Genomic DNA, 21,263 nt, shown 5'->3' on the forward strand with positions numbered 1-21,263 from the left:
CAACAGTGCAAATCTAGTTTCTGAAAGTTTAAGGGTTTTAAGCAATTTCCTGATGTCTGTTACTTCTGGCCTCTTGTAGTTTGGATTTATCATTACACTTACTTGTTATTTATGAAGTTATTATGCCATTCCCTAAAAAATAGCTCTTGAAATGTCCTTAACTTTTCAGCTTGAAAATCATGACTGTTTCTAGTGTGTGGACAATTAATCTTGGTAGTACATTTTCCATATATTTTCTTCAAATTTCTTTTGTAAATTAATCTCACAGATCATTTTCCAGTGCTATTAATACTGCTGTGTGCCTGGGAGCTCAGAGGCTTTAATAAAACATACCTGTGCTTGGCCTACTTCTTCTTCCTATAGTGACATTCATTAAAAACAACTTCACTGAACTCTGCAGAGTTTCTCTGGTCTACAACAAGAAATCAAATTAGGCCAATGCATTTGCTGAATCCCTTCATGTACTTTTCTTTTTCAAAGTAACGGGCAAATGCAACAGTTTGAGCAAATATGGGAATGCTTAGAAAAAGATGGCTATGTGTGAAATTATCTATTTTATTTTAATACAGAGATAGGATTTTGTATGGGATTTTTCACACAACCAGATTTGATTTGGAGCCACACTGGAGGGGTGCTGTCTGCAACAAGTAATTATGTGTTGTTTGGGAAGATTGGACTCTGGTGAGAAATCCAGGGGAGTATTTTGGATAGAAATCAATAACTAAAGCACCACTTCAGCTCTGCAGAGCTAAAGTGCTGCTTTTTTGCATTTAGCAAAATGGAAAACACATATGCCTGCAGTAGAGATTTCTGTCAATATCTGCTTGGCTGTTCTGGGGGAATAAAGAACTGAGAAGATTTGCAGCACCATAGTAGAAAATGACTGAAGATGAGCAGGGAGAGGACCTGAGAAGGGAATAAGTGCTCAATTTAGCAAATACTCTGAAACTTGGCTGCACCATGACTGAAAACTTGAAGGAAAAACAGCACCAAAAGCTGCCAAACATCTTGGCACTGAGATGAGTGAGTTTTAGTAGCAGGTATTGGTGCCCAGTCAGAATAAAATATAATAATATATAAGTATATAAAAATAAAATATAAAAATATTGCTGCCCATGTCCAGAATAAAACCAGAATAAATCCTGGGATGTGTGTGAGACACAGAAATGTGTCTGAGCACCACATTGTGGAAGGGTTTATGGTTCCCTCCCTTGCCTGCATGAGGCCAGGTAAGACAAAGATCTTTGGGATCATGCACATGGACAGACACAGCTTTTTCAGGTGTGAGAAATTATAAGGAAATCTAGCTCTGCTAGGGAGTTTAGCTTGTGACTCACCTAAATGGGTGCATTTGAGGGAAACTTTCCAAAAGGAATTAAAAATGGCTCAAACTCTATATTTCATCAGGAGTTTAGGATTGAGCCTTGTGAGGCAGAAAATATTCCCAAACCCTGCATATTTCCTGCATGAAATGACTTTTTTGAAGTTGAAATGGACTTTTTTTTTTCCATTTAAATGAGATTAATGTCAGAAAGTATATGACAGTGTGAGTTTTGAGTGGCTTTCAAGTAGCTATTTTGCAAACATCTCCAAAATGTCAGCTTTACAAAGCTACAGATGAAAAATGAAAATTCTCATGTAAAATTCCTTGGAATGAAAAAAAAAAAGTACAATCCTTTGGGATAAAAATAATACATACTGCCTTAAATGCTCTTCTCTATCAGTTTAAAAAAGTGAAATATGGGTGTGGGGTAAAAGAGCAATTCTAAAATGCTCAGCACCTGATGCCCAGCTGCAACAGGGGTTTATGGAGAAGATGTTGATGCTAATCCTTAGATTGGAGAATCTAAAGGATTTTGGGATTAAGAACCTCAGCTCATCTTTTCTCTGCACATTCCTTTATTAGCACAGTGGATTTGCTGCAGGATGTAGGATTTGGGCTCTAGGTGTGCTGTACCTGGGTGCCACTGAGCTGGGATACACCTGTGACCCAATAACTTTTGGAGTTTGAGTCCCCAAACCTGTGATTGGCAGCTCACAAAGCAGTGCCCATGCAGGGTGGAAATTCGGAATATCCTGGGGTTGTTAGCAGGCCTGGAACACTGAAGGCATTCCCAAGAATCCCCAGGGGAATTAAAACTCAGTGCTTAGGAAACACTGTGAGCTCCTGCTTTGCCTTGTCACTGAATCTCTAAATAAATCTTGATAATGCCCTTTGGAGAGTGTGTGTGTTTTAGAAACGTTTCTGAGGTTGGTTTGTCATTAATCAATATTCTACCTTTCAGCAGAAAACACGACAGATGGAAAGACAATTGTAACAGGACTTGTTCTGATATTTAAATATACTGATGTATGCTGAAATCTCTATCTGACAGCCTGTAATTGGAGGCCTACTAGAGTTTGATTTAAGAATTTGAAATTAAAAAATAACTCATTTCAGCAACATTCAGTTTATAGACCTAGGTAGTTTATTACAATGAACACCACTGCATTCATTATGCATCACAGAGGAACATAATTTACTTAGGACAGGAGCTTTTTTAACCAATTAAAATAGTGAAGATCTTTTACTAGGCTCTAAAATGCCTTGAAAGAAGTCAGATTTGTTTCTGAAGCAGAAATTAGGCAAGTTAAGTTCAGTGTGCTGAGTAAACACATCAATCTGGATAAAATCTGAGTACAGATTGTACCTGGAAGATGATCCCAGGTGCTTTATTAAGGCAGCTCATTGTAAGGATGGGGGAGTCAAGGAACATAAAGAAAGTGTTAATAAGTATCTTGATGGATTTGAGCCAACTATAAGACTCCATTTTTGTCCCCCTATTTTCTAGAATTTTTTCCTGTTGGAGAAATGGACTTTATTTCTTATGCCCATGGGAAGTAAAGTCAGGACAGAAAGTGGCTGATGGATGGAGCTTAACACTAATCATAATTGCTTCTTCCATGTTTTTTGTCTGGCTGTTTTGGAAGTTTTAAATTGTTCTGTTTGGAGGCAGAAATGTCAAAGCTCCATTTTTGCCTGCTCCTTGTGCTCTGTGTGCTTTTGTGTGTTCAGGCCTAGGGGACATAACTTGATTTGTTATCTGCATGGAAGGAGTCTGAGTCTCTGCCTCAGACTCTCATGGAACAAGTGCAAAGGAAATCACCTTAATTCTGTCACCCTTGAAGTTTTTGAATAGCAATGAACTGGAAAGGTCAAGGCAAATTCCAACCACTCATTCTGGCACAGCTCTGCAGTGGACTGGGTGTAAGTCCCGAGGGCTGCATTGCCCCAGGGTGCCAGATCAGGCTGTGACACAAAAATGCCAGGGGGTGACTGATATCCTTCATATTCCACAAAAATGCCAGGGAAGAGTCTGATTCTCTTCATATTCCACAGAAATGCCAGGGGGTCTGATCCCCTTCCTATTCTATAAAAATGCTAGGGGGGGTGTCTGATTCACTTCCTATTCTATAAAAATGCTAGGGGGGGTGTCTGATTCCCTTACTATTTCACAAAAATGCCAGGGAAAAGTCTGATATCCTTTGTATTCCACAAAGAAATCCAGGATAGTGCCTGATCCCCTCCTCAGGCCATGTCATGAGCCATCCAGTGGTGTTTCACCGAGCACAGACCTCTTCTCCCCATGGCCTTGCTGACCCATTTTTAGGCTTGGAGCAAATTTCCTCCCTGCCTGTGAGAGTGTGGGTTGAATGCAGGAGCCTTAAAAACCCCCCAGAACCTTTGGATCTTCTGGTTCATCAGCATTAGGAAAAAAAAAAAGGATCTTAAATATCTTTATTCTGTATAAACGCACAGCTGAGTTGCAGCTCCTTATCTCTCGTGTAGAACAGGATATATAAAAGTGTCATGGAAAGAACCAGTCACTGAAACCATGAATATCTGAAAGATGGATGACATTAATAATACAGGAGATGCCCTGTAAAAGTGTTGGAGGCTTTTAAAAGCTGGAATGATCTGCACAGCTGGGGCTGAGTTTCAAGGTTTTAATTTTTTTTCTGCAAGGACTGACCACAGATCTGGCAATGCCAGTGAAAAATAATATGATTTTTACCCAGGAAAGCCCAGAGTGTTTCCCAGCAGCTCAGTGTGTTCTAGGTTCTCTCCAGATACAGCAAATTTACCATGATTTGAGTATTTAAATGGCTGTGTCTCAGAGCCCAGCCGTGGGGAGATGAGAGACACAGGGTTAGGCTCCATTAATGACTTTTTTTTAATGAAAATTGAAACCAAATTACCATATTTGAACTTGCCCAGTCTTGGTTGTCTATTATTTAAACCAAAGTCAAAACAAATTGGCATTTTTCTCCCCTAAATTGTTCTAGATATTTAAATTCAGTCTAAAAGTTACAATTTTTCTTCAGATGGTTTCTGCTGGCATTCACCAGATTTGATATTCATTATTCCTGACCCAATGGCTCTGTGTCAGCCCCTTCCTCAGCAGGGTCCATGTCCTTACAGAGACAAGTGTGGAATATTGTCCTTCCAGTAGATGTTCCTGAAGTCCCTCTTTATTAAAAAAGAAGTTAACATCTGAAGCTGCTTAAGCAAGGAGCAGTTTGCATGAAACAAATTAGTCAAAATTCCTGAAGGAGAAGGTTTCAAAGATTAAAACCGATTAATGTTTCAGTTTAGTCCCCCAGAGCTGTGTAAATGCAGCCTTGTAAATATAACTGAGCTCTGGAAATTGCCCAAAAATCCTAAAGCAGTGTGTGTTGGAGATTATTAAAGAGCAGCAGCAAACATTCAATACATAGAAATGGAGAAAAAATAAGGGATCACCGTGAACTTTTTGAAAGGTGAAGCTGTAATCATCCTATTCCTATTGTAATGCATCCAATTTATGCTTTTGCCAGGAGCAGCCTGCATGCTGTTAGCTGGCAGTGATTTTATGTTCCTCTGGGAATTTTGCTGGTGGTGATTTTCTCACTAGATTATGATCATATAATGACTGTACTCATGTGAGCGAATTTTTTTCCAAAGCTTCAGTGTTACAGAGTGTTACTGCTTTTGTAGTCATTGTTAATTACTTTAAAGTAGCTTTTTAACAGATTTCAGTGAGCACACTAACATTTTCGACTGCTTCTCCTCCTCCTCATTGTATCTCATCCCTTTGTGATCACTCAGTTTCATGACCAGTGACTCATTTCACATGCTTCCATGGGTCCAGAAATGCATCATGCAGCCCACCCTTTTCCTCACCTTGCTCTCTATTCTCTCTTAAATAATTTTATTCTTCATCTCTTAGTGTCTCGAGGTATGGGGCTTCAAAAGATTTAAGAAAAAAAAAAAATGGGTGGAGGAGAGGCAAGCCAGAAGAAAATGATGCATCCACAGGCAATTATGGAATAAGGTTTGGGGAATCTTTCAAATTTGTTTTTTTTGAAGGTTAAAATTAAAGAAGCACAGGGTTAAGAAGCAGGGAAAAGTTCTTAAGGCTTTGCTGGATGTGGTTTTGAGCCTGTTCCCTATAACTCTGCCAGTTTATTACTTCCTAATGCCCAAGTGAATCCCAGCCCATCAGGCTGCAGGAACCATCATCACAACATTTGGCTCCCAGGCATCGCAATCCAGACTGAAATTTACCTTTTGCCAGCAGTTGTTATAATAAGCAGCAACTTGGAAGGAATTTTTCCCACCTCCCAGAAGTTTAAACACCAACATCCTCTCCCCCCTTTCCTGCAGCAGCATCCCAAATGTTGGGATTTGGATGTTGGATGCTTGAGGCACCACGGTTCAGGTGACTTGGCTCCTGAGGCCAAGTCTCAAATTCCCTCCAAATTCCCAAGGATTAAATTATGTCTGTCAGCAGCTGGGGGCTGAGGAGTTTTTGATTCATGCCAGGGTGACAGAAAAGCTGTTACCTGTGTCCGATTCATTTCACAGCTCAGTGGGGCCATGGGTGCCCATCCTGAAGGTTGTTATTCAAATCCCACCACGGAGCAGATTGGATGTCAAGGATGCTTATTAAGGAAGAGAAACCTGCACAGAGAGAAGCTCAGATTAAGCTGTAGCACAAGGAAATACTGTGAATTTCCAATCACAGCTTTGTGGCTCTCTTTCCTCTAAATCTGAAAGTACTAAATTAATTTCAAATTAAAGATTAAATTAATTTTCTTGATCCTGACATAAGTTCAATGAGCAGAAATAGTGGAAATTTCAGCAAATGTTGTTTTTCTCTCTGTAAAACAGAGTTTTACCTGTGAGAAAAGAATGCCAAATATCAATTGGGATGGGCCAGTAGTTCATGACTAATGCTGAAGCCTGGGAGCAAAAGTATTTTATTTTCTCAGTGTCTCTGGGGAGATGAGATAGATGATTTGCTCCTTTCATTCCCACAGACTGTGGGCTGTGGATGCAATTACATGTCCTTGTCTACTTCTATCTGATATTGAGTAAAATTTGTGGAAGTTTCACTGTTTTTTACAATGAATTTCAAACAGACACTAAATCGCAGTGGAACCTGCAGGTTTTAAAGCATTTTTAGCTGTTTTCCTTGAAAACAACTGGTATAGACTTTTTGATCTGCTTTCCCCTGATTTAAGCTTTTTCATCTATTTTTTATTTTTTTGATAAAATATTTTGTCTGTTTTTCTCACAATGTTGTAAATCATGGGTGTCCCTGAAGATGCTTTTGTTCCAAAGAAGTAATCACCTTTTTGTAGAAATAATTCCAAACAAAATATATAGTTTTGCTGACTGCCTCACTGAATTTTGAGTGGACACAATGGATTGGGAATATATATTAATATATAGATATTTATCTCTCAAATGTTGATAGCAGGCAACCTCCACATGCAAATCTGAAACTAATTTAGGAACAGAGACACTACTAATTGAAACTAAACCAGATTCAGATTTTAAAGTAGCTTGACACTTGTACAGTTCATCATCATCATGGTGACTGTGAATTGCATCTGAATTAGGGCTGTGGGTTGTAGTAAAACAATTCAAGGTGAAAGGAACAATAAATTTCCAGTAGAATCACACTCACCTCATGGATGCCTCTGGTCTTGGAGAAGCAGCAATTCTGAGAAATCTGATGCAAAGACAATTTATACTTCTGAGGTTCATCAGGTTCTACTCAGGTTCTCTGCATATTCAGTGCTATTTTTTTTGGTTTGGATTTTTGTTTTCTGGTTTTTTTTGGGTTTTTTTTTTTTTTTTTTTTTAATTTAAATAAGTTTTACATAAAATCTAAATCCTTCATATGACTGCATTCCAAAGAATGCTCTTCATAATGTTTGCATCCCATCCCATTTGTGAGACTCTCAGAGCTAAGGAAATATGGCACAGAGCTGTGCAAGCTCTTTGCTTTCAGCTCCATGTTCACCTTCAGACTCTTTTGTGGACTCAGATATTCTACTATTCAAATAAAGTTTAAGAGATTAACTTCAAGAGCAAGCTGTAGGATTCAGAGAGAGAAATTTAATTGATATAGGCAAATTTAATTGGAAGAACTTGAAGAAGAAATACCAATTCATATTTGAGCCAGGGTAAAGCACATGTTCTTGATTAAAAATGCTTTCTTAAGAGCTTCATAAAGGTAGACAAGCCAGAATGCCCAGAATTGGATACTGAAATAGTTCAGTCCTTGCTATAAAATGTGTGTGTGGGGATATGATGATGTTCAGAGACTGGTAGTGACCAATATAGAAAATATAAGGGCAGCACAAATGGAAAGTTAAATGTGGGAAACAGTGAAGGTAAGAAGATTTTCAGAAAGTTGGAAAAGCAGGCCTTAGAAAGAGAAAGAGCAGAGAACTTAGAAACAGCTGCAACTGGGAAGTCTGAAGGTAGAAAAATTTACAATAGTACAGCAAGGCAGGACATGAAACAATAGCTTGAGTTTGAGCTTTGGCTAAGATAGACCTTAAGTCTGCAGAAAAATATGTCTAGCAAGATAGCAAAACATTTTAAGCTTAATAATGAAGTATTATGTATTGTTAATAGGTTTTCTAAGGCCCACTTTTCCCAGCTTTCTGAAAATCTTACTTTTACTATTTCCCACATTAAGGAGCTTTTCAAATAGAAAGTTCTACTTTGGCTGGAAAAAGAGTGTTACACAATGGTGTCCAGGAGAGTTAAAATCATGTGAAATCTAAGTTAGTAACGAGCCCATCTACTAATTAGGGCAGCTGTGGGAACCATTTGGGGGAGCAGAACAAGGCAACCCCAGGCTCTGCTCATGAGGCTGAGGTGCAGGAGGGTCCCAGATGTTCTCTTTGTTCTCTCCCCCTGTGCTGCTCCTGCTGCAGACACACACCAAGACCAAATGCAGGATTAAACCCAAGGATTTGTCTGGCAGCCTGCACCATCTGATGGCAGAGACTGATTAGGGATTAAATCCTCCTGACAACTGAACCACTTCATAGCACAGGTTTCACAAGGTGGAAGGCTCCAGGCAACTGGGCTGCGGAGCAATTAGGTTTTGTCGTGGTAAATAAAAAACAAACCCAAAATAAACAGCACTGAAAACTCTCAGTGTATTCATAGCAGGTAATGCATTTTCCTTTTGCTTATTTGAAAGCTTACCTTGAAGAACTAAGCAGTGACTTAAAGATCTGGGGGGAAGAGGAAAGCAGGTGGGCAGGCAAAAGGGAGTACATTGAGTTTTAAATGGCTTCAAAATGTGATGGAATTCTTTCACTGAGAACAGTTTTGCCACTTCTTAGCAATTGTTGGAAGCAGCTCAAAGGTGGATTCTGTAATAGTTGATTCTTAGAAAAAGCTGAGAGAGAAACTGGAACCAGTCTAGAACTGAATGAATAGTCTGGGTTCAGGTTCATAGCTAGACCTCTTGTTAATTTTGTACTAAATCTGGTAACTCACAACAATCTCTCATTTTTTAAGGATTCCTTGAATTCTTTACTCTTCCTCTCAGAAAGATAGGCACAGGAAGTCAGAAGAAATGGGAGAAAACTGCTTTTTCAATGTAAAAGCATCACTGGTGGTGGAAGCCAATCTATACAATTATTAGCAAATTCCCACAACTCTCCAGTCTCAATCACGCTTTTTTGTCAGTGTGCTCTCAGTTTGTTTTTCCCTGAGGTGCAATTAAGTCTAAGCGAATTAATCCAGAGTTATGCCTGCATTACTAAAATAAAGTGATTGTTTAGCATAACAAAGCTGCTAATGAGTATAACAGCAAAGATAATGTTGGTAGCAGCAGCAGTGGGATGTGCAGCTAAATTGGGACTACCTGGAGACACCTCCCTCCAACAAAGTTATTTTGATGGGTTCTGTTACCTTGGAGCTTTCCTGGTGGTGACTTAAAAACCCCAAGTTCTTCAGGCTGAAATTTGTCTTGCCCTTGGTAAATTGTTTGCTATTTCCCAAGACACGTAATATAATTTAATAACTAATTTAATAATGAATATTGCCAGGAGGCTCTCATGTAATTAAGTATTTACTAGTATAAATATTTTCAGTGCAAATGAGAGATGTAAAAAATTTAGTTCCTCTGACCCACATATCAGGTTAGAGAACTTGAGGGACTGATGTAAGCAAACTGTGTTTTAGTAGCTTAAGGATGCCATCATCTTCATCTCTTGCTCCAAGATTTGTGGGATCTCACATCCTACATAGGAAATGAAAACTCTTTTAAAGTTTCTACATCATGTCTGAACAGAGATAGAAATTAGGAAGGTTTTCTACGTGTAAGGCAAGTGAAATTCAGCAAGGGAATTGTGACTTTCTGGTAGCTGCATGAAAGAAACTTGTGAATTCTTTGTTCAATTCAAATGATCTGGAATTATGCATAATTTCCACATCTGAAATGCTGTGTGGTGACACCATCAGCTGGCATAAATCTGGGGGTTCCATTATGTCCTCAGAATTTCAGACAGGCCTGTTCTCAGAAGTAATTTACCTTTTTATTTTCTGCAGTTCTTTTCACATCCCTTAGTCCATCTGCTGCTCTGAAGTTTAGCAGTGCATAGTTATGGAGAGGGGAAATAGAGTTTTTGTAATTCATGGATTTTGAGCTGGTAAACAAGCAGAGAGATGTGGTACAGATTGTGGGCTTGGGAGAAAAGCAGCATGTGGTTGTCAGAAGTCAAAAATGAGAGTCAGACAACCTGCATCTTACTCAGCAGAGTTCCTTAACTGCATGATGCTGAATAAATAATTTTAATGCTTTGAAACTGTTCCTACTCCCACTTTTTACCTGTTTGTTTATGGTGCTACCTGGGATGGTTTCTCTTTGTCCCTACAGTGCTTTGCATTGCACAGCTTTGGCCTGTGGAATTCCTCAGTTTCACTGGAAATGAGAAATATTTATTGCAGTGAGGTTGATCTCCTGTTATGCAATGAGGAAAAAAAATTAAAATTAATAAATTATAGCATTAAATTTAAAACATGATAGTTTTAAGCAATATTAACCATCTCGCCTCAAAAAAACAAAAAAAAACCAACAAAGCAAAACCGAAAACAACCCCCCCAAAAACAAACAAACAAAAAAACCCAAAAACCAAAAAACCCCCAAAAACCCAAAACAGAACAAAAATATATTCCCCAGGGAATACATCCAGAGAAACACTTTATTTTTGCATATGTGCACATCACTTGCTACAGCTGAACTTCTCAGTGCATGGTTTGTTCTTTTATATATTCCTGTAAATAAAAGGGCTTCTTTTCTCTTTAATTTATATTTACCTAAAGTACATAAAAATCACTTATTTCTACTTCATAAGGACTGCAAGAATAACGTGCTGATTTTTACTGCAGCTATTAGATCATTGATATTTCTAGGGCAGATTGTACCACCCAGCAAAATTTACTTACAGCACCAACTCAAACTAACCCAATAACATCAAATGAAAACTAAGAATGAGACAACATCATCAAACAGAAATGCAGAAATAACCAAAAAAGAAGCAGCTTTAAAGTTTTAGTCAATAGCAGAAGTGGGTTGTTATGCAGTTCTCTCTAGATGGAGACTTGTGGACATGGCTTTAATATCAGAAATTGTGGTAGATATGGGAAGAAATTTGCTTTATAAAGGACAAGATAGTTGAACAGACTTGAAAACAGTTTCAAAATATGGCACAGTATTTAATATTGTGCCTTTCAGTTTGATTACAGAATTTTTTTCATTGTAACTATTACAAAGGTCTATAAGAAATCACGAATCTGGAGGAATTTTTTGCTCTTGAAACTTCCACACCTTAAAAATGAGTTATTGGTCCATTTTTGCTATCTTTCTTGCCATTAGAAGTGAAATGATGGGGTAAGTTGTTCAGGTAATTTATTTTATTTTTTCAATTGTAAAATTCAAGCATAAACTGATAAGCACTGTCAGATTCCAAGATGCTGGGCATTTTGAGTTTATTGGCCAGCAAACCAACTGAGAATATCACATTCTAGCCTCTTCAACGGTGCCATGGCTAAAGAGACACCAAATTATGTAAAATAAACTGCACAAGTGGGTGGGGATATTTTGCTGTGAAAAAAACCCATCTTTAGAGCTGCTTAAAAGTTCTTTTCATCCTGTAAAAAACTTGCTTGCAATAAGGAGAACATCTGATTTCCCAGGAGAGAGAATTTAAAAAAGAATTGTTCATGAAATATCTGATTTTTATTGGTTTTCACACAAAAGAGAAAAAAATTAGGGAAAACTTTGAGAGTTCTGAGGCAATTGTGAATGCCCCAGGGAACAGAACCCCCAAGGCAAAGCAGCAGTGAACCAAATTCTTGTTGTTGATACACAGAGAAATGGGAAGCAGCAGTGAGTCCTGTGCCAGTGTTCAGGATGGGGATCTGGAAATTCTGAATTTTAGCAGCCAAACTCTGCAGTTAGCATGGTTTGTCCTTCTCAGGCTGATTCACAGCTCTTACTCTGCATTTCTGGAGTTCCCAGCTGTCAGATCCTTTAGGATGTGTTCCAGCCTGGAGTCACAAACAGCAGATAAATTATATTTCCAGGAAAATGCATTTCAATATTGGGCACATTGACTGCGTGCAGAAGTGAGGTGAAAGCAACAACAATCACTCCAAGTTAATTAGTGATTAGCAGGGTGTTTTTTTCCTATTAATTCTCTCAGAGTGTGGTGCCAAGGTGAAAGCTTTGACCTTTAGTGGGGTCCCCCCTGAGTGCACAGCCCAGCCTGAGTGACAGCCACTGCCAAGGACCTCTCGTGACAGCAGGATGGGGAAGACCAGGGAATAAAAAAAATTCACTTTTCCACTTACACTGTGCTTGTTCTCAGAGCTAATCACCTTCCTGAGAGCCAGAAAATGAGGCAAAAATATTCTGTGGTGGACTCCTACAGCTCCCCATGAATGTGGGCCTCTCCTGTGATTTTAATGATGTCCCTTAGCATGCATAAAATGGAAAGCTCCATCCTTGAAAAGTAATTTAAGCTGAGTACTCGATGTTGCAAATGGGATTGTTCAGATGCATGTTTTTCATTCCTGAAATAAATTAAAACAATTTAGGAATTTATTTTGGAGGAAAGAAAAAAAATAGGCAACCAAACCCACCCCATGATTCTTTCTTGAAGCAGTGGCATGATGTTGTGTGAAAGGTGCCAGGATATTTTCATTCCAGTGACACTCCTCACCCTTGCTAGTGTCAGTGAGATTTTATGGTGATTGCTCTGTGGCTTTTCCTGGCTTAGCTGCCAAAAATCCTTTCTGCCAACAGAGCAGATGGAAACAAATACATTTAACCTTGCATTAAATAAGTTTGCTTAAGAATAATGCCTCCACTGGTTAAGCCCCTTCACAAGCATCCAAAAAAATGTAGTGTATAAGAAACATTCCTGTATATCAACAAATCCATAGTCAAGTCTGGAAGCTATGAGAGAATAGAATATTTTTTCAACAAACAGGATGTATTTGGGTATTTGTTGAGCTCATTTTCAGTTTGGATTTTTGGTCCATATACAGATGTGTCAGAAGCCAAACAACTCAACAAGGCTGGTGGCTCTGTGAGGTTTTAATGACATTTAGCACATGGGCAGAGAGATGGTAAGTGCTGGGGAAAAGGAAATAATCAGAAAATATCCTGGGAAAAAATATGAAGGACTCGCTCCAATCAGATTTGAGTACAGTCCCCAAAATCACTTATATTAAGGAGGATCCCAGCTCATTCTGATTTTTTGACATATCTATATAAATATATTTGTATATTAGCAGATTAAATAAAATAGAGAAATTAAAAAAATATAAACTACAGATGGATTAATAGGTTTAAATTCAACATCTCACTGATTTGTCCTCACACAAAATAGAGGGAGATCCCTGCAAGTTACACTGTCGTTTTTCAATATTCATCCTGCTAACAAGAACATGTGCTTTCTTTTAATCAGACTTTTTTCTGAATTATAATAATATTAACACAGTTAACTGCACTTATTATGTTTTACTTGTAGAGGGAATAAGGCAAAAATGGTTCCTTTTTACTAAAGTCATGAAATTCAGTCTGTGATGATTCATCTCATGCTGGCAGTATCAATCACATCTTCATTGGATGTCAGGAAACTATTTACAGTATCCCATCAAAAATAATAAAATGTTTGATCAAATAGAAGATTCAAAAGAAAGAAGAAATAAGATTGTAAGATGTTGATTCAAGGGCAATTGAGATATATAAAAAAAAATGTATCACTTTAGCTCTAGAAATTTATGTTTAGTTGCAGAGAAGTGAGAGTTCTGGATATTTTCCATCTTAATATTCTGAAATCAGGTGCCTGGAGCAGGACTTTGCATTAAGATGAAATATTTTATTATGCTTCTTTATTATGGTTAGGAATGCATCCTGAAACAGGAAACTTAAAAAAAAATCAAATGCAATCCATACATTATTAAAGACATTGAGGGAGGAGTGATTAGGCCCAAACCAGTCATTTGGTTTGAATTAGATGGAAGAAGAATATTTGGAAACAGATCAGTAGAAGAGAAATGGGTCAAGTATAGATGTAAAGGGGGAAAGAAAGAAAAATGTTATATAAGGTTGTAAAAAATCAGTGGCTAGAATCATCTCATTTTTTATTTGATATCAATGTTGGTAATAAAAAAATGGAAGGAATTCTAGTAAATGGAACTTTATTTCTTTGCTGTAGAAACTGATGCAGTATCATTTGTGAAATCGTGCTGTGACTCGTGTAAAATAGGATGTAGTACAAATTTCATAAAGTGCTAAAAGTGGCTGTGAGGAACAAGGAATGAGCAATTTTGGAGAGAAAAGGACTGAACTAGAGCATCAGTTTATTTCCTCAATAAATGTTTTTAGGGTCCTGGCAAAAGAGATGGAAATAGGCTAATAAATTCCTTGTTGGCCTTAAACAATGGTGAAACAGGCAAAGAAATACCAGTCCAGGTTACTTGACAGGAGGAATATCCCATTTAGAAGGAAGAAATTTCAAATAATCCAACTAGTCCAGCATTGTGGGAGAAAGATGAAAGATGTTGGGACTTACACAAAAATGCCTTCACAAACCAGAGAAAAAATGTCCTTTTCCAGCACTGAGAGTGTGTTTGCCTGGCAGTGATTGCACTCTCACAAAATCTTGTGATGACACTGAAATTTGAGGGTCAAGTTCTGTCAACTATGTAGTCTGCAAAGTTATTTCTTTGGATTATTTTTTACTCAGTTGCCAAAACCATTATTATAGTTTGTGGTGATCTGGCATAAACAGGAGTAACTCTAAGAACAACCAGAATTTTCTGATCTCATTCCCAAGATGATAGATTTTTTAAAAGGGGAAAGCTGAAAAATTTGAACTTCCTTGAGTGAATGTTAGAGTGGTCAAAACAAGTGGTGGTCAGTCAAACATCTCCAGTCACATATTTGAAGATATATAAATAATGGTTTATTAGAACCTCAGTGGGTCACAGGATTCCCAAAACTTTCTGTGTTGATTAAACACTAAGGTGGGGCTTGCTCAACTCCACTTTCTTGCTGTGAAATTAACAATAAATAAATAATAATAAAACAATATACAATATGAAAAGGCAAGGCAGAATTCTGTGCCAGGATTGTAGTCTTCACCCAGCAGCTCTATTAGCAAATCAGGGTAACAAGTACATTGTGATTAATTACCTGAACATAAGCTTCTGGGGATTAGGCACTTCACAAATAATTCTAAATAGCTCCATGCAGCAGGTTTCAAGCTAATTCTGTTTTGATCTACAGCTGTAGGAGACATAAACCAGCTTCAGTTCATTGCCTTTTGTGAAATAACCCTGATTTATATTAGCTGAGAATATTCCTTTGCATGGTTGGGATCTTTCCTGCATAGTTTCATTGCAGAATGAAAAAAAAAAAAAAAAAGAAATAGGCAGCCAAAGCTTGTCTGGAGTTAGAGATGCAGCAGTGCAGGAATGCAGTGTATTTTGGGATTTTTTGGGATGAATTGAGCTGCTCACATCCAGTTTGCAGATGGGGCAGCATTTTGGGGCTGGTTGTCTTTAGCAGAGACCCAGCTGCAGGGAATTAGTCCCACTTCTCATTCTGGCTGTTCATCAAGGCTTGATTTTCCTGAAGGGAAAAGGAAAATATGTGTAAAAGAATAAGGAAATGGGTCACTTTTTACTTGAGAGTTTTGAGGCCTGCTAGAAGGAAGTGGCAGCACTTTCTGGGCCTTTTTTAGTGTCACTACTGTGTCCAAGATGGACTTCATGCAATCAACTCCTTCAGTCTTAAATGATCCTGTGATTATCCATAAAAAGGGACAAATGTTTCCAGAATTCCTGCTGGTTACCTCCTTGTAAAGCTGGGTCAGCCAGTCTCCTGCAAAGCCCCAAGCCCAGCTGTGTGTACAGTGGTGTGTAGTGTGGATTTGAGAGGACAAAATTTGCTAAAAGTGCCACAGGTTATTGCCCTAAGCTGATGGAGTGACCACACTGATATAACCCTGCTACACCTCCTCTGTTTTATAGAACTCCCCAAACCCACTAAAATGTTAATAAAATTAGCAAGAGCGACAGAGCACTCAGGATATTTACAGATTCAGAATAATTGCAGATTACAGATGCACCCTTCCTTATTCTTTCCTAAAACAGCATCTGGGTGCCCATTTAATCCACTGGTCTGGAGGAATGTTCCAGTGGTTTGGCTCTCCCATTCTGCTCCTCACACTGTCACAGTCTCCAACCATGGCAGAAGCTCTGGGTGCCTCACAGGGTGAACTTCCCTTGGTGTTCTCAGGTGTGAACAGAAGATCCATGAGTGATACAGAATTAAAATGCTCTAAAATTGCTCCCCTCAGCTGCTTTGCCAGTATTTAGGCATTCTTTGGATGTTAAACATAATTTTCTGAGTCCTGCACTTGCTTCTCCTGCACTGGCCTCTGCTATTCTGTCTCCAGGAGACATTGAGGGATGGGTTCTACTTTATCTTAATTTTGTTTTTCACTGACACAACACTGCCTTAGTCATGGAAAAATGGTCTATAAATGTCACCTGGATGGGTTCTCAGAATAAAACACAGTAATATTTTAAGGTATTCAACGCATTCTAAGATATGAAGTTTAGCAGCCAAACTCAATGAATGCAATTGCAGACAAAGTGAAAGCCCGGTCATCTTAAGGCATTACCAAGTATGAATGAAACCTTGTAAATGTAGTTAAAACTAATAGGTTTTAAGAGCTTCTTTAGAGACCTGAGATATGTGAGATGCCACATCTCAGTTTTTCTTCTAACTTACAACTCGTATTTGACTCTCTAGTAGAATTTTGAAAATTCTTTTTTGGGATGGACGATTTTTACCTGGTCCTTGCATATTATATTATGTGGCTCTTTCATAATTATAAAGATTTATCTACTCTCAGAATCCTTCCAAAACAGCTCTTCAGGCATAGTTCCAGCATAGGTTATACTAAATAGGAAAAAGACATCTTAAATCTCTATTAGAGAGTCTAGCCTGGTAATTGTTCCTGACTAGATATTTTGGTAAACTTCCAAATGCAAGCCAGATCCTAAGAATTCAATTAAATACAACCCCTGAATACATTTATTGAAGTATCTCCATTATAGTAAAGACTGAAAGCCTTTAAGATCTCTTTATTTATTTTTTTTTTTTAATTCTCTATTAAAGTAATCATGGTTGTTACTTTTTTTTCAGGGTGGTATCTGTCTTGCTTTATTTATTATCTGTCAGCCAAAATTCACTCTGAATTACACTGGTCCTTCAGTATGGAAGGCAAAGCTGCACTAGGGCCATCTGCAAGGGGGATGAGATTTACCTTAATTCAAAATAGGCACTGCTGTGGCACAACAATTCCTGGCTGTGTGGAGAAATAAATCTGGTTATCTGTGAACTCTGGGGTCTGGCAGCTCCAGTGCCTCAGCTCAGTCACTGCTTTTTCTTTTTTCACCTGGATTTCTCCTCCCTGAGGTTTCTTGTTCATGTCCTCCCAAAGGTTAATTGCCCTGGGATCCTTGTGCAGTGTGTGAGATGGACACAAATGCACAAATCTGTACAGGATGAGTTAAAACATTTAGAAAACCTGTTAAAAACAGAGAGAGGTTGTTACAACTCAGAGAAACAATCTGCCCTTGCAGCATTGACTGCAGTCTTTTTGAGACATACAGAAATCACAGTCACAGAAAGAGGATGGACCAAGCCACAGTGGAGGATGGTTACAAATGACTTTTGTAGCATCTTAGACATCTCCTGGAATCCTGAAGTGTACCCTGCCAGGCTTTCAATTCTGGGTCAGGACTGCATTTGTACCTGTAGTGCAATCACCAGTTTGGGGATAATAGTTTTCCTTTAAAAGAAAAAGAAATAGATTTTAAACTAAACAGACACATCTTTGTTTTTTCTCTTCGTTTTGTCAGTTCCTAAATTATAACATAGGCTTTAATCTGAAAATGAAATTGATTCACCTAGAAAACACTAAACCAGATCTTATATTTTTAAAGTTTGATTACAACTTAAATTCATTATATGAAGAAAAGGAAAGAATTCCCTGAAAATTTAACTTCACTTTTAATTATGCAGCATCTACCTTTCATACTAAAAAAAAATTGTAACAAAATGTTCTGAAACTGTCACTCAGTGCTGTCACTCCCTGGGCTCAGCATGTATTATGCCTACAGGCTGGGTACAGGAGGGAACCTTGACTCAGCTGTGATCATGCTGGCAGATGTGACTTGGATTCTGAGTGCAAGACAATTCCTTCTGTACCACTGACTGGGGGAAATGATGTGCAGAGGGCAGAGCCAAGAACTGCTCCACATTTAGGGAGTCACAGCTGGAAAAACACAGTGTACCCTCCATAGGTTTGTGGAGGATTCTAAAGCAGGAGCAATAATTGCCAAATGGCTGGGAGGTAACTCAGAGGGGTCTTGAGGACTGGGACAGTGAAGACCTTGTGGAGATGAACCAAAAATAGGGTGAGGAAGCCTTAGCATCAACCCAGTCCTGCTGGAAAACAGGGAGGGTGCAACTGAGGCTGGTCAGGGACCTGGACAGGCACTGAACTTGGAGATGGAATTTTGTGAGCTGAGAACAACCTTCAGCTGTTTGACAGGGAGAGCCAAAGGCAGTGGAGCCAAACTCTTCTGTGCTGGTTGAACAGCACAGGGGAACAGCCCTGAGCTGCAATTTGGGGGGTTCAGAATGGGCATGCTGGAAAATCCTTTTCACTAGTGAGGTGTTGCTGTACAAAAGCAAAATTTCTAGGAATCTTTAATGGAGATTTTAAAGGTATGGATTGACAAAGCCATGGTGGACAACACCTGTTCTTTGCAAAACCCCATTTCTACTGGAAGGTTGGAGCAGATGATCTTCAGGGATCCTTTCTGATCCATATTTTGCTGATCAGTGCATTTTATTCCACTGAAGCCTTCCCCAGGGAGTTGGTCTCTGCTAGAATTTTCATTATTCTGGCTGATTATGAGTTTTCCCCATCACCTCCATTTATTCAGACACTGTTTAGTTTACTAATTTTATTTTAATGTCAGTATATTACTTAATTGCTAATGGACTAATTAACATTAGTGTGTTAATATATAGCCATCCTGAATTCGAAATCTCAGTGCCAGCTCTATTTCTATCACAGCTGCATTTCAATTACAGGCATCTCTCTTATCACTGATATAAATTTTCAGATTTTCATGGGTTTATTTAAAACCCCACAGATCTTAAAAGGTTCTAAGAAGATACAGTTTATTTCTATAAGAATTTTTCCAGTAAAAAATGCCACTAAGAACATGAAAGGATCTGCCTTAGAAAGATCTCTGCTTTCCAATAAAAGTGCAAAGTGATTTTTGAAAAGTGGCTGTCGAAGTAGGGGAGTGCTACCACCACTGCAGAATGCTGCAGAGCAGTGGGAAACAGCTAGAAAATCACACCATGAACATGCTGGCTTCTTTCAAAGATGAGGGAATCCCTTTGGGAGGGTTTCTTTATGAAACTCCTGACTGAAATAAGAGCTTGCTAAATTTCATCCCTGTTTACACTGCCAAAGAACAAGAGGTAGAAAGAGCTATATATTGTTTTACTCTTGTGGGAACTACATCCTTGAAGCAACAACACCTCTAAAACTTTTTAAGCCAGCTGCAATAAAAGCTTTCTAAAATGGCCAGAGAAATGTGTTCCTTTAACTGGTGGCACAAATGAAACAGAGCAAATGCATCAAAATTTCTCCCACCTACTCCAGCTGAAGAAATAAACCACAACAAATCTATTTACTCAGGAAGAACTGAAGAGAATCTGCTGACTTTCAAGAGCAGAAAATGCAGCTAAATCTAGTAGTAGAGTTCTGTAAGTGTAAAATGCCACAAATGGCAAAATGGCTTTTGGTTTGGAACATGGCAAAGTTCCCTAATGTGCACAAAAAAACAGGACAGGGCTTAAGGGTACTTAATGAAACCTTTCCTATAGTGGAATATTAACCTCATTTGTGATTTTCAACAATTTCCCAATGTGACTTCATGTTGTCCCAGTGTAATTGCTTTTGTCAGCTTGAGGAGTTTATTTGAGGAATAGGAGATACAAGTCTAGGATTTGCCCTGTGTTAAACAAACCATGACTCTGATAACTCAGATCAGTTTATATGCACAGGACAGAATTAATGATATTTTAGATGGGTCTGGAAAATTGCATTTGCTAATGCCTCTGACCCCATGATGGAAAACCCATCATTGCCATTAAGTTTTAAAGGTCTGGAGCTGGTACACTAGGAATCCAGAAGTTATATGACCTCTATTAAAATCAAGTTTTAATGTCCTTAAACAATTAAAGCTCAAATATTATACGTCCGTTAATGAACTTCATAAATATTTATAAGGTGCCACTAAAGTGTGCAGTCTAAAACGAGCATGGTGAGACTTTTCCTTAATTTGAAAGGATTTTGTCCTAATTTGGAGGCCATATCTGTTCCATACATTTCTGTATGCTTTTACCAGAGGAAATCAGAGGTAATTACATGAATGCCAGCAATATTATACTGGTGTGGGAGCAGTGAAACCCAAATATCTCTGTTCTACAGTGATTTTGTTGGCTCCACTCAGGCTGCACTTTGTCACCAGAAGGGGCTGGGCAGGACACAAGGACACAGGAAATACCAGGTTGTACTGTCAAGTTTAAATCACTCCTGCTCCATGGCCAGGAGGGGTCTAACATTTTCAGTTTATAGATGCAGTGAAATATTTACGAGAGGTGTTTCCAGCGTGGTGTGTTTTATATTCAAATGCCAAGAAACCCTCCTTCCACCTAAATCTGTGCCACTGAAGCTAATGAAATTGTAAATGTCAGTGTAAAACTGATATATCTGAGGGAACAGATATATGCCACAGTGATTTTAGCTCTGGGTGCAGTTTTAGACCCCTGTTCAAAAAACTCATTGTAATAATCTCTCTCTGGCTGCACTTGTGTTGCCACAAATACTTCCATTGGATAATGTGATTTCTCTCTCCTCTTTCAAATCAATGAACTCAAATGGATTGGGCCACTCGTTATTTATGAGTATTTATGAGCACTGAGACATTCCTGCTTTTAGGAAGTTGGGGAAGTTGCTGATTAAGATGACTTGAAAAACAAAATTATTTTAAACAGGTTAGTTTAGCCACTGGCTCATTCATTGCACAAGAAGAAAAGTTTTTAAAAGTTGCCCTTGTTCTAATTGTTTCCCTATATCTTAGTAATTTCCTCCAGGTTTTCATGGATTCTTTCCTTATTGATTAATTCCAGCTCTTGGATTGCACTCATCTATTGCCACCCTGAGGGTCCATCTCAATCCACTGCCTCAAAATACTCGTTCTCCTCTTGATAATTCCTGTCTTGGGAAGTTCTTGGTTGGCATCAGAG

General features: G+C 38.4%; 1 long non-coding RNA gene across 3 annotated transcripts; it reads right to left on the reverse strand.

Moving 5' to 3' along the window:
• Window positions 1–2,639: 2,639 nt before the first annotated feature.
• On the reverse strand, window positions 2,640–19,079 carry LOC110469996 (uncharacterized). 3 transcript variants are annotated; one of them, XR_013340271.2, is made up of 6 exons: window positions 17,191–19,078; window positions 15,048–15,485; window positions 12,485–12,637; window positions 10,170–10,301; window positions 6,996–7,040; window positions 2,640–5,983 (listed from the first exon to the last, which is right to left on the reverse strand). It is a non-coding gene; the product is annotated as an uncharacterized LOC110469996 (long non-coding RNA). The 3 variants fall into 3 exon arrangements; XR_013340270.2 differs by having other exon boundaries at window positions 6,996–10,301; window positions 17,191–19,079; XR_014956341.1 differs by lacking the exons at window positions 2,640–5,983; window positions 6,996–7,040 and having other exon boundaries at window positions 7,153–10,301; window positions 11,840–12,637; window positions 17,191–19,079.
• Window positions 19,080–21,263: the final 2,184 nt, after the last annotated feature.

The sequence above is a fragment of the Lonchura striata genome, chromosome 6 (assembly GCF_050655825.1).
Source record: "Lonchura striata isolate lonStrDom1 chromosome 6, ASM5065582v1, whole genome shotgun sequence".
In the NCBI taxonomy this organism is placed as follows: Eukaryota; Metazoa; Chordata; class Aves; order Passeriformes; family Estrildidae; genus Lonchura; species Lonchura striata.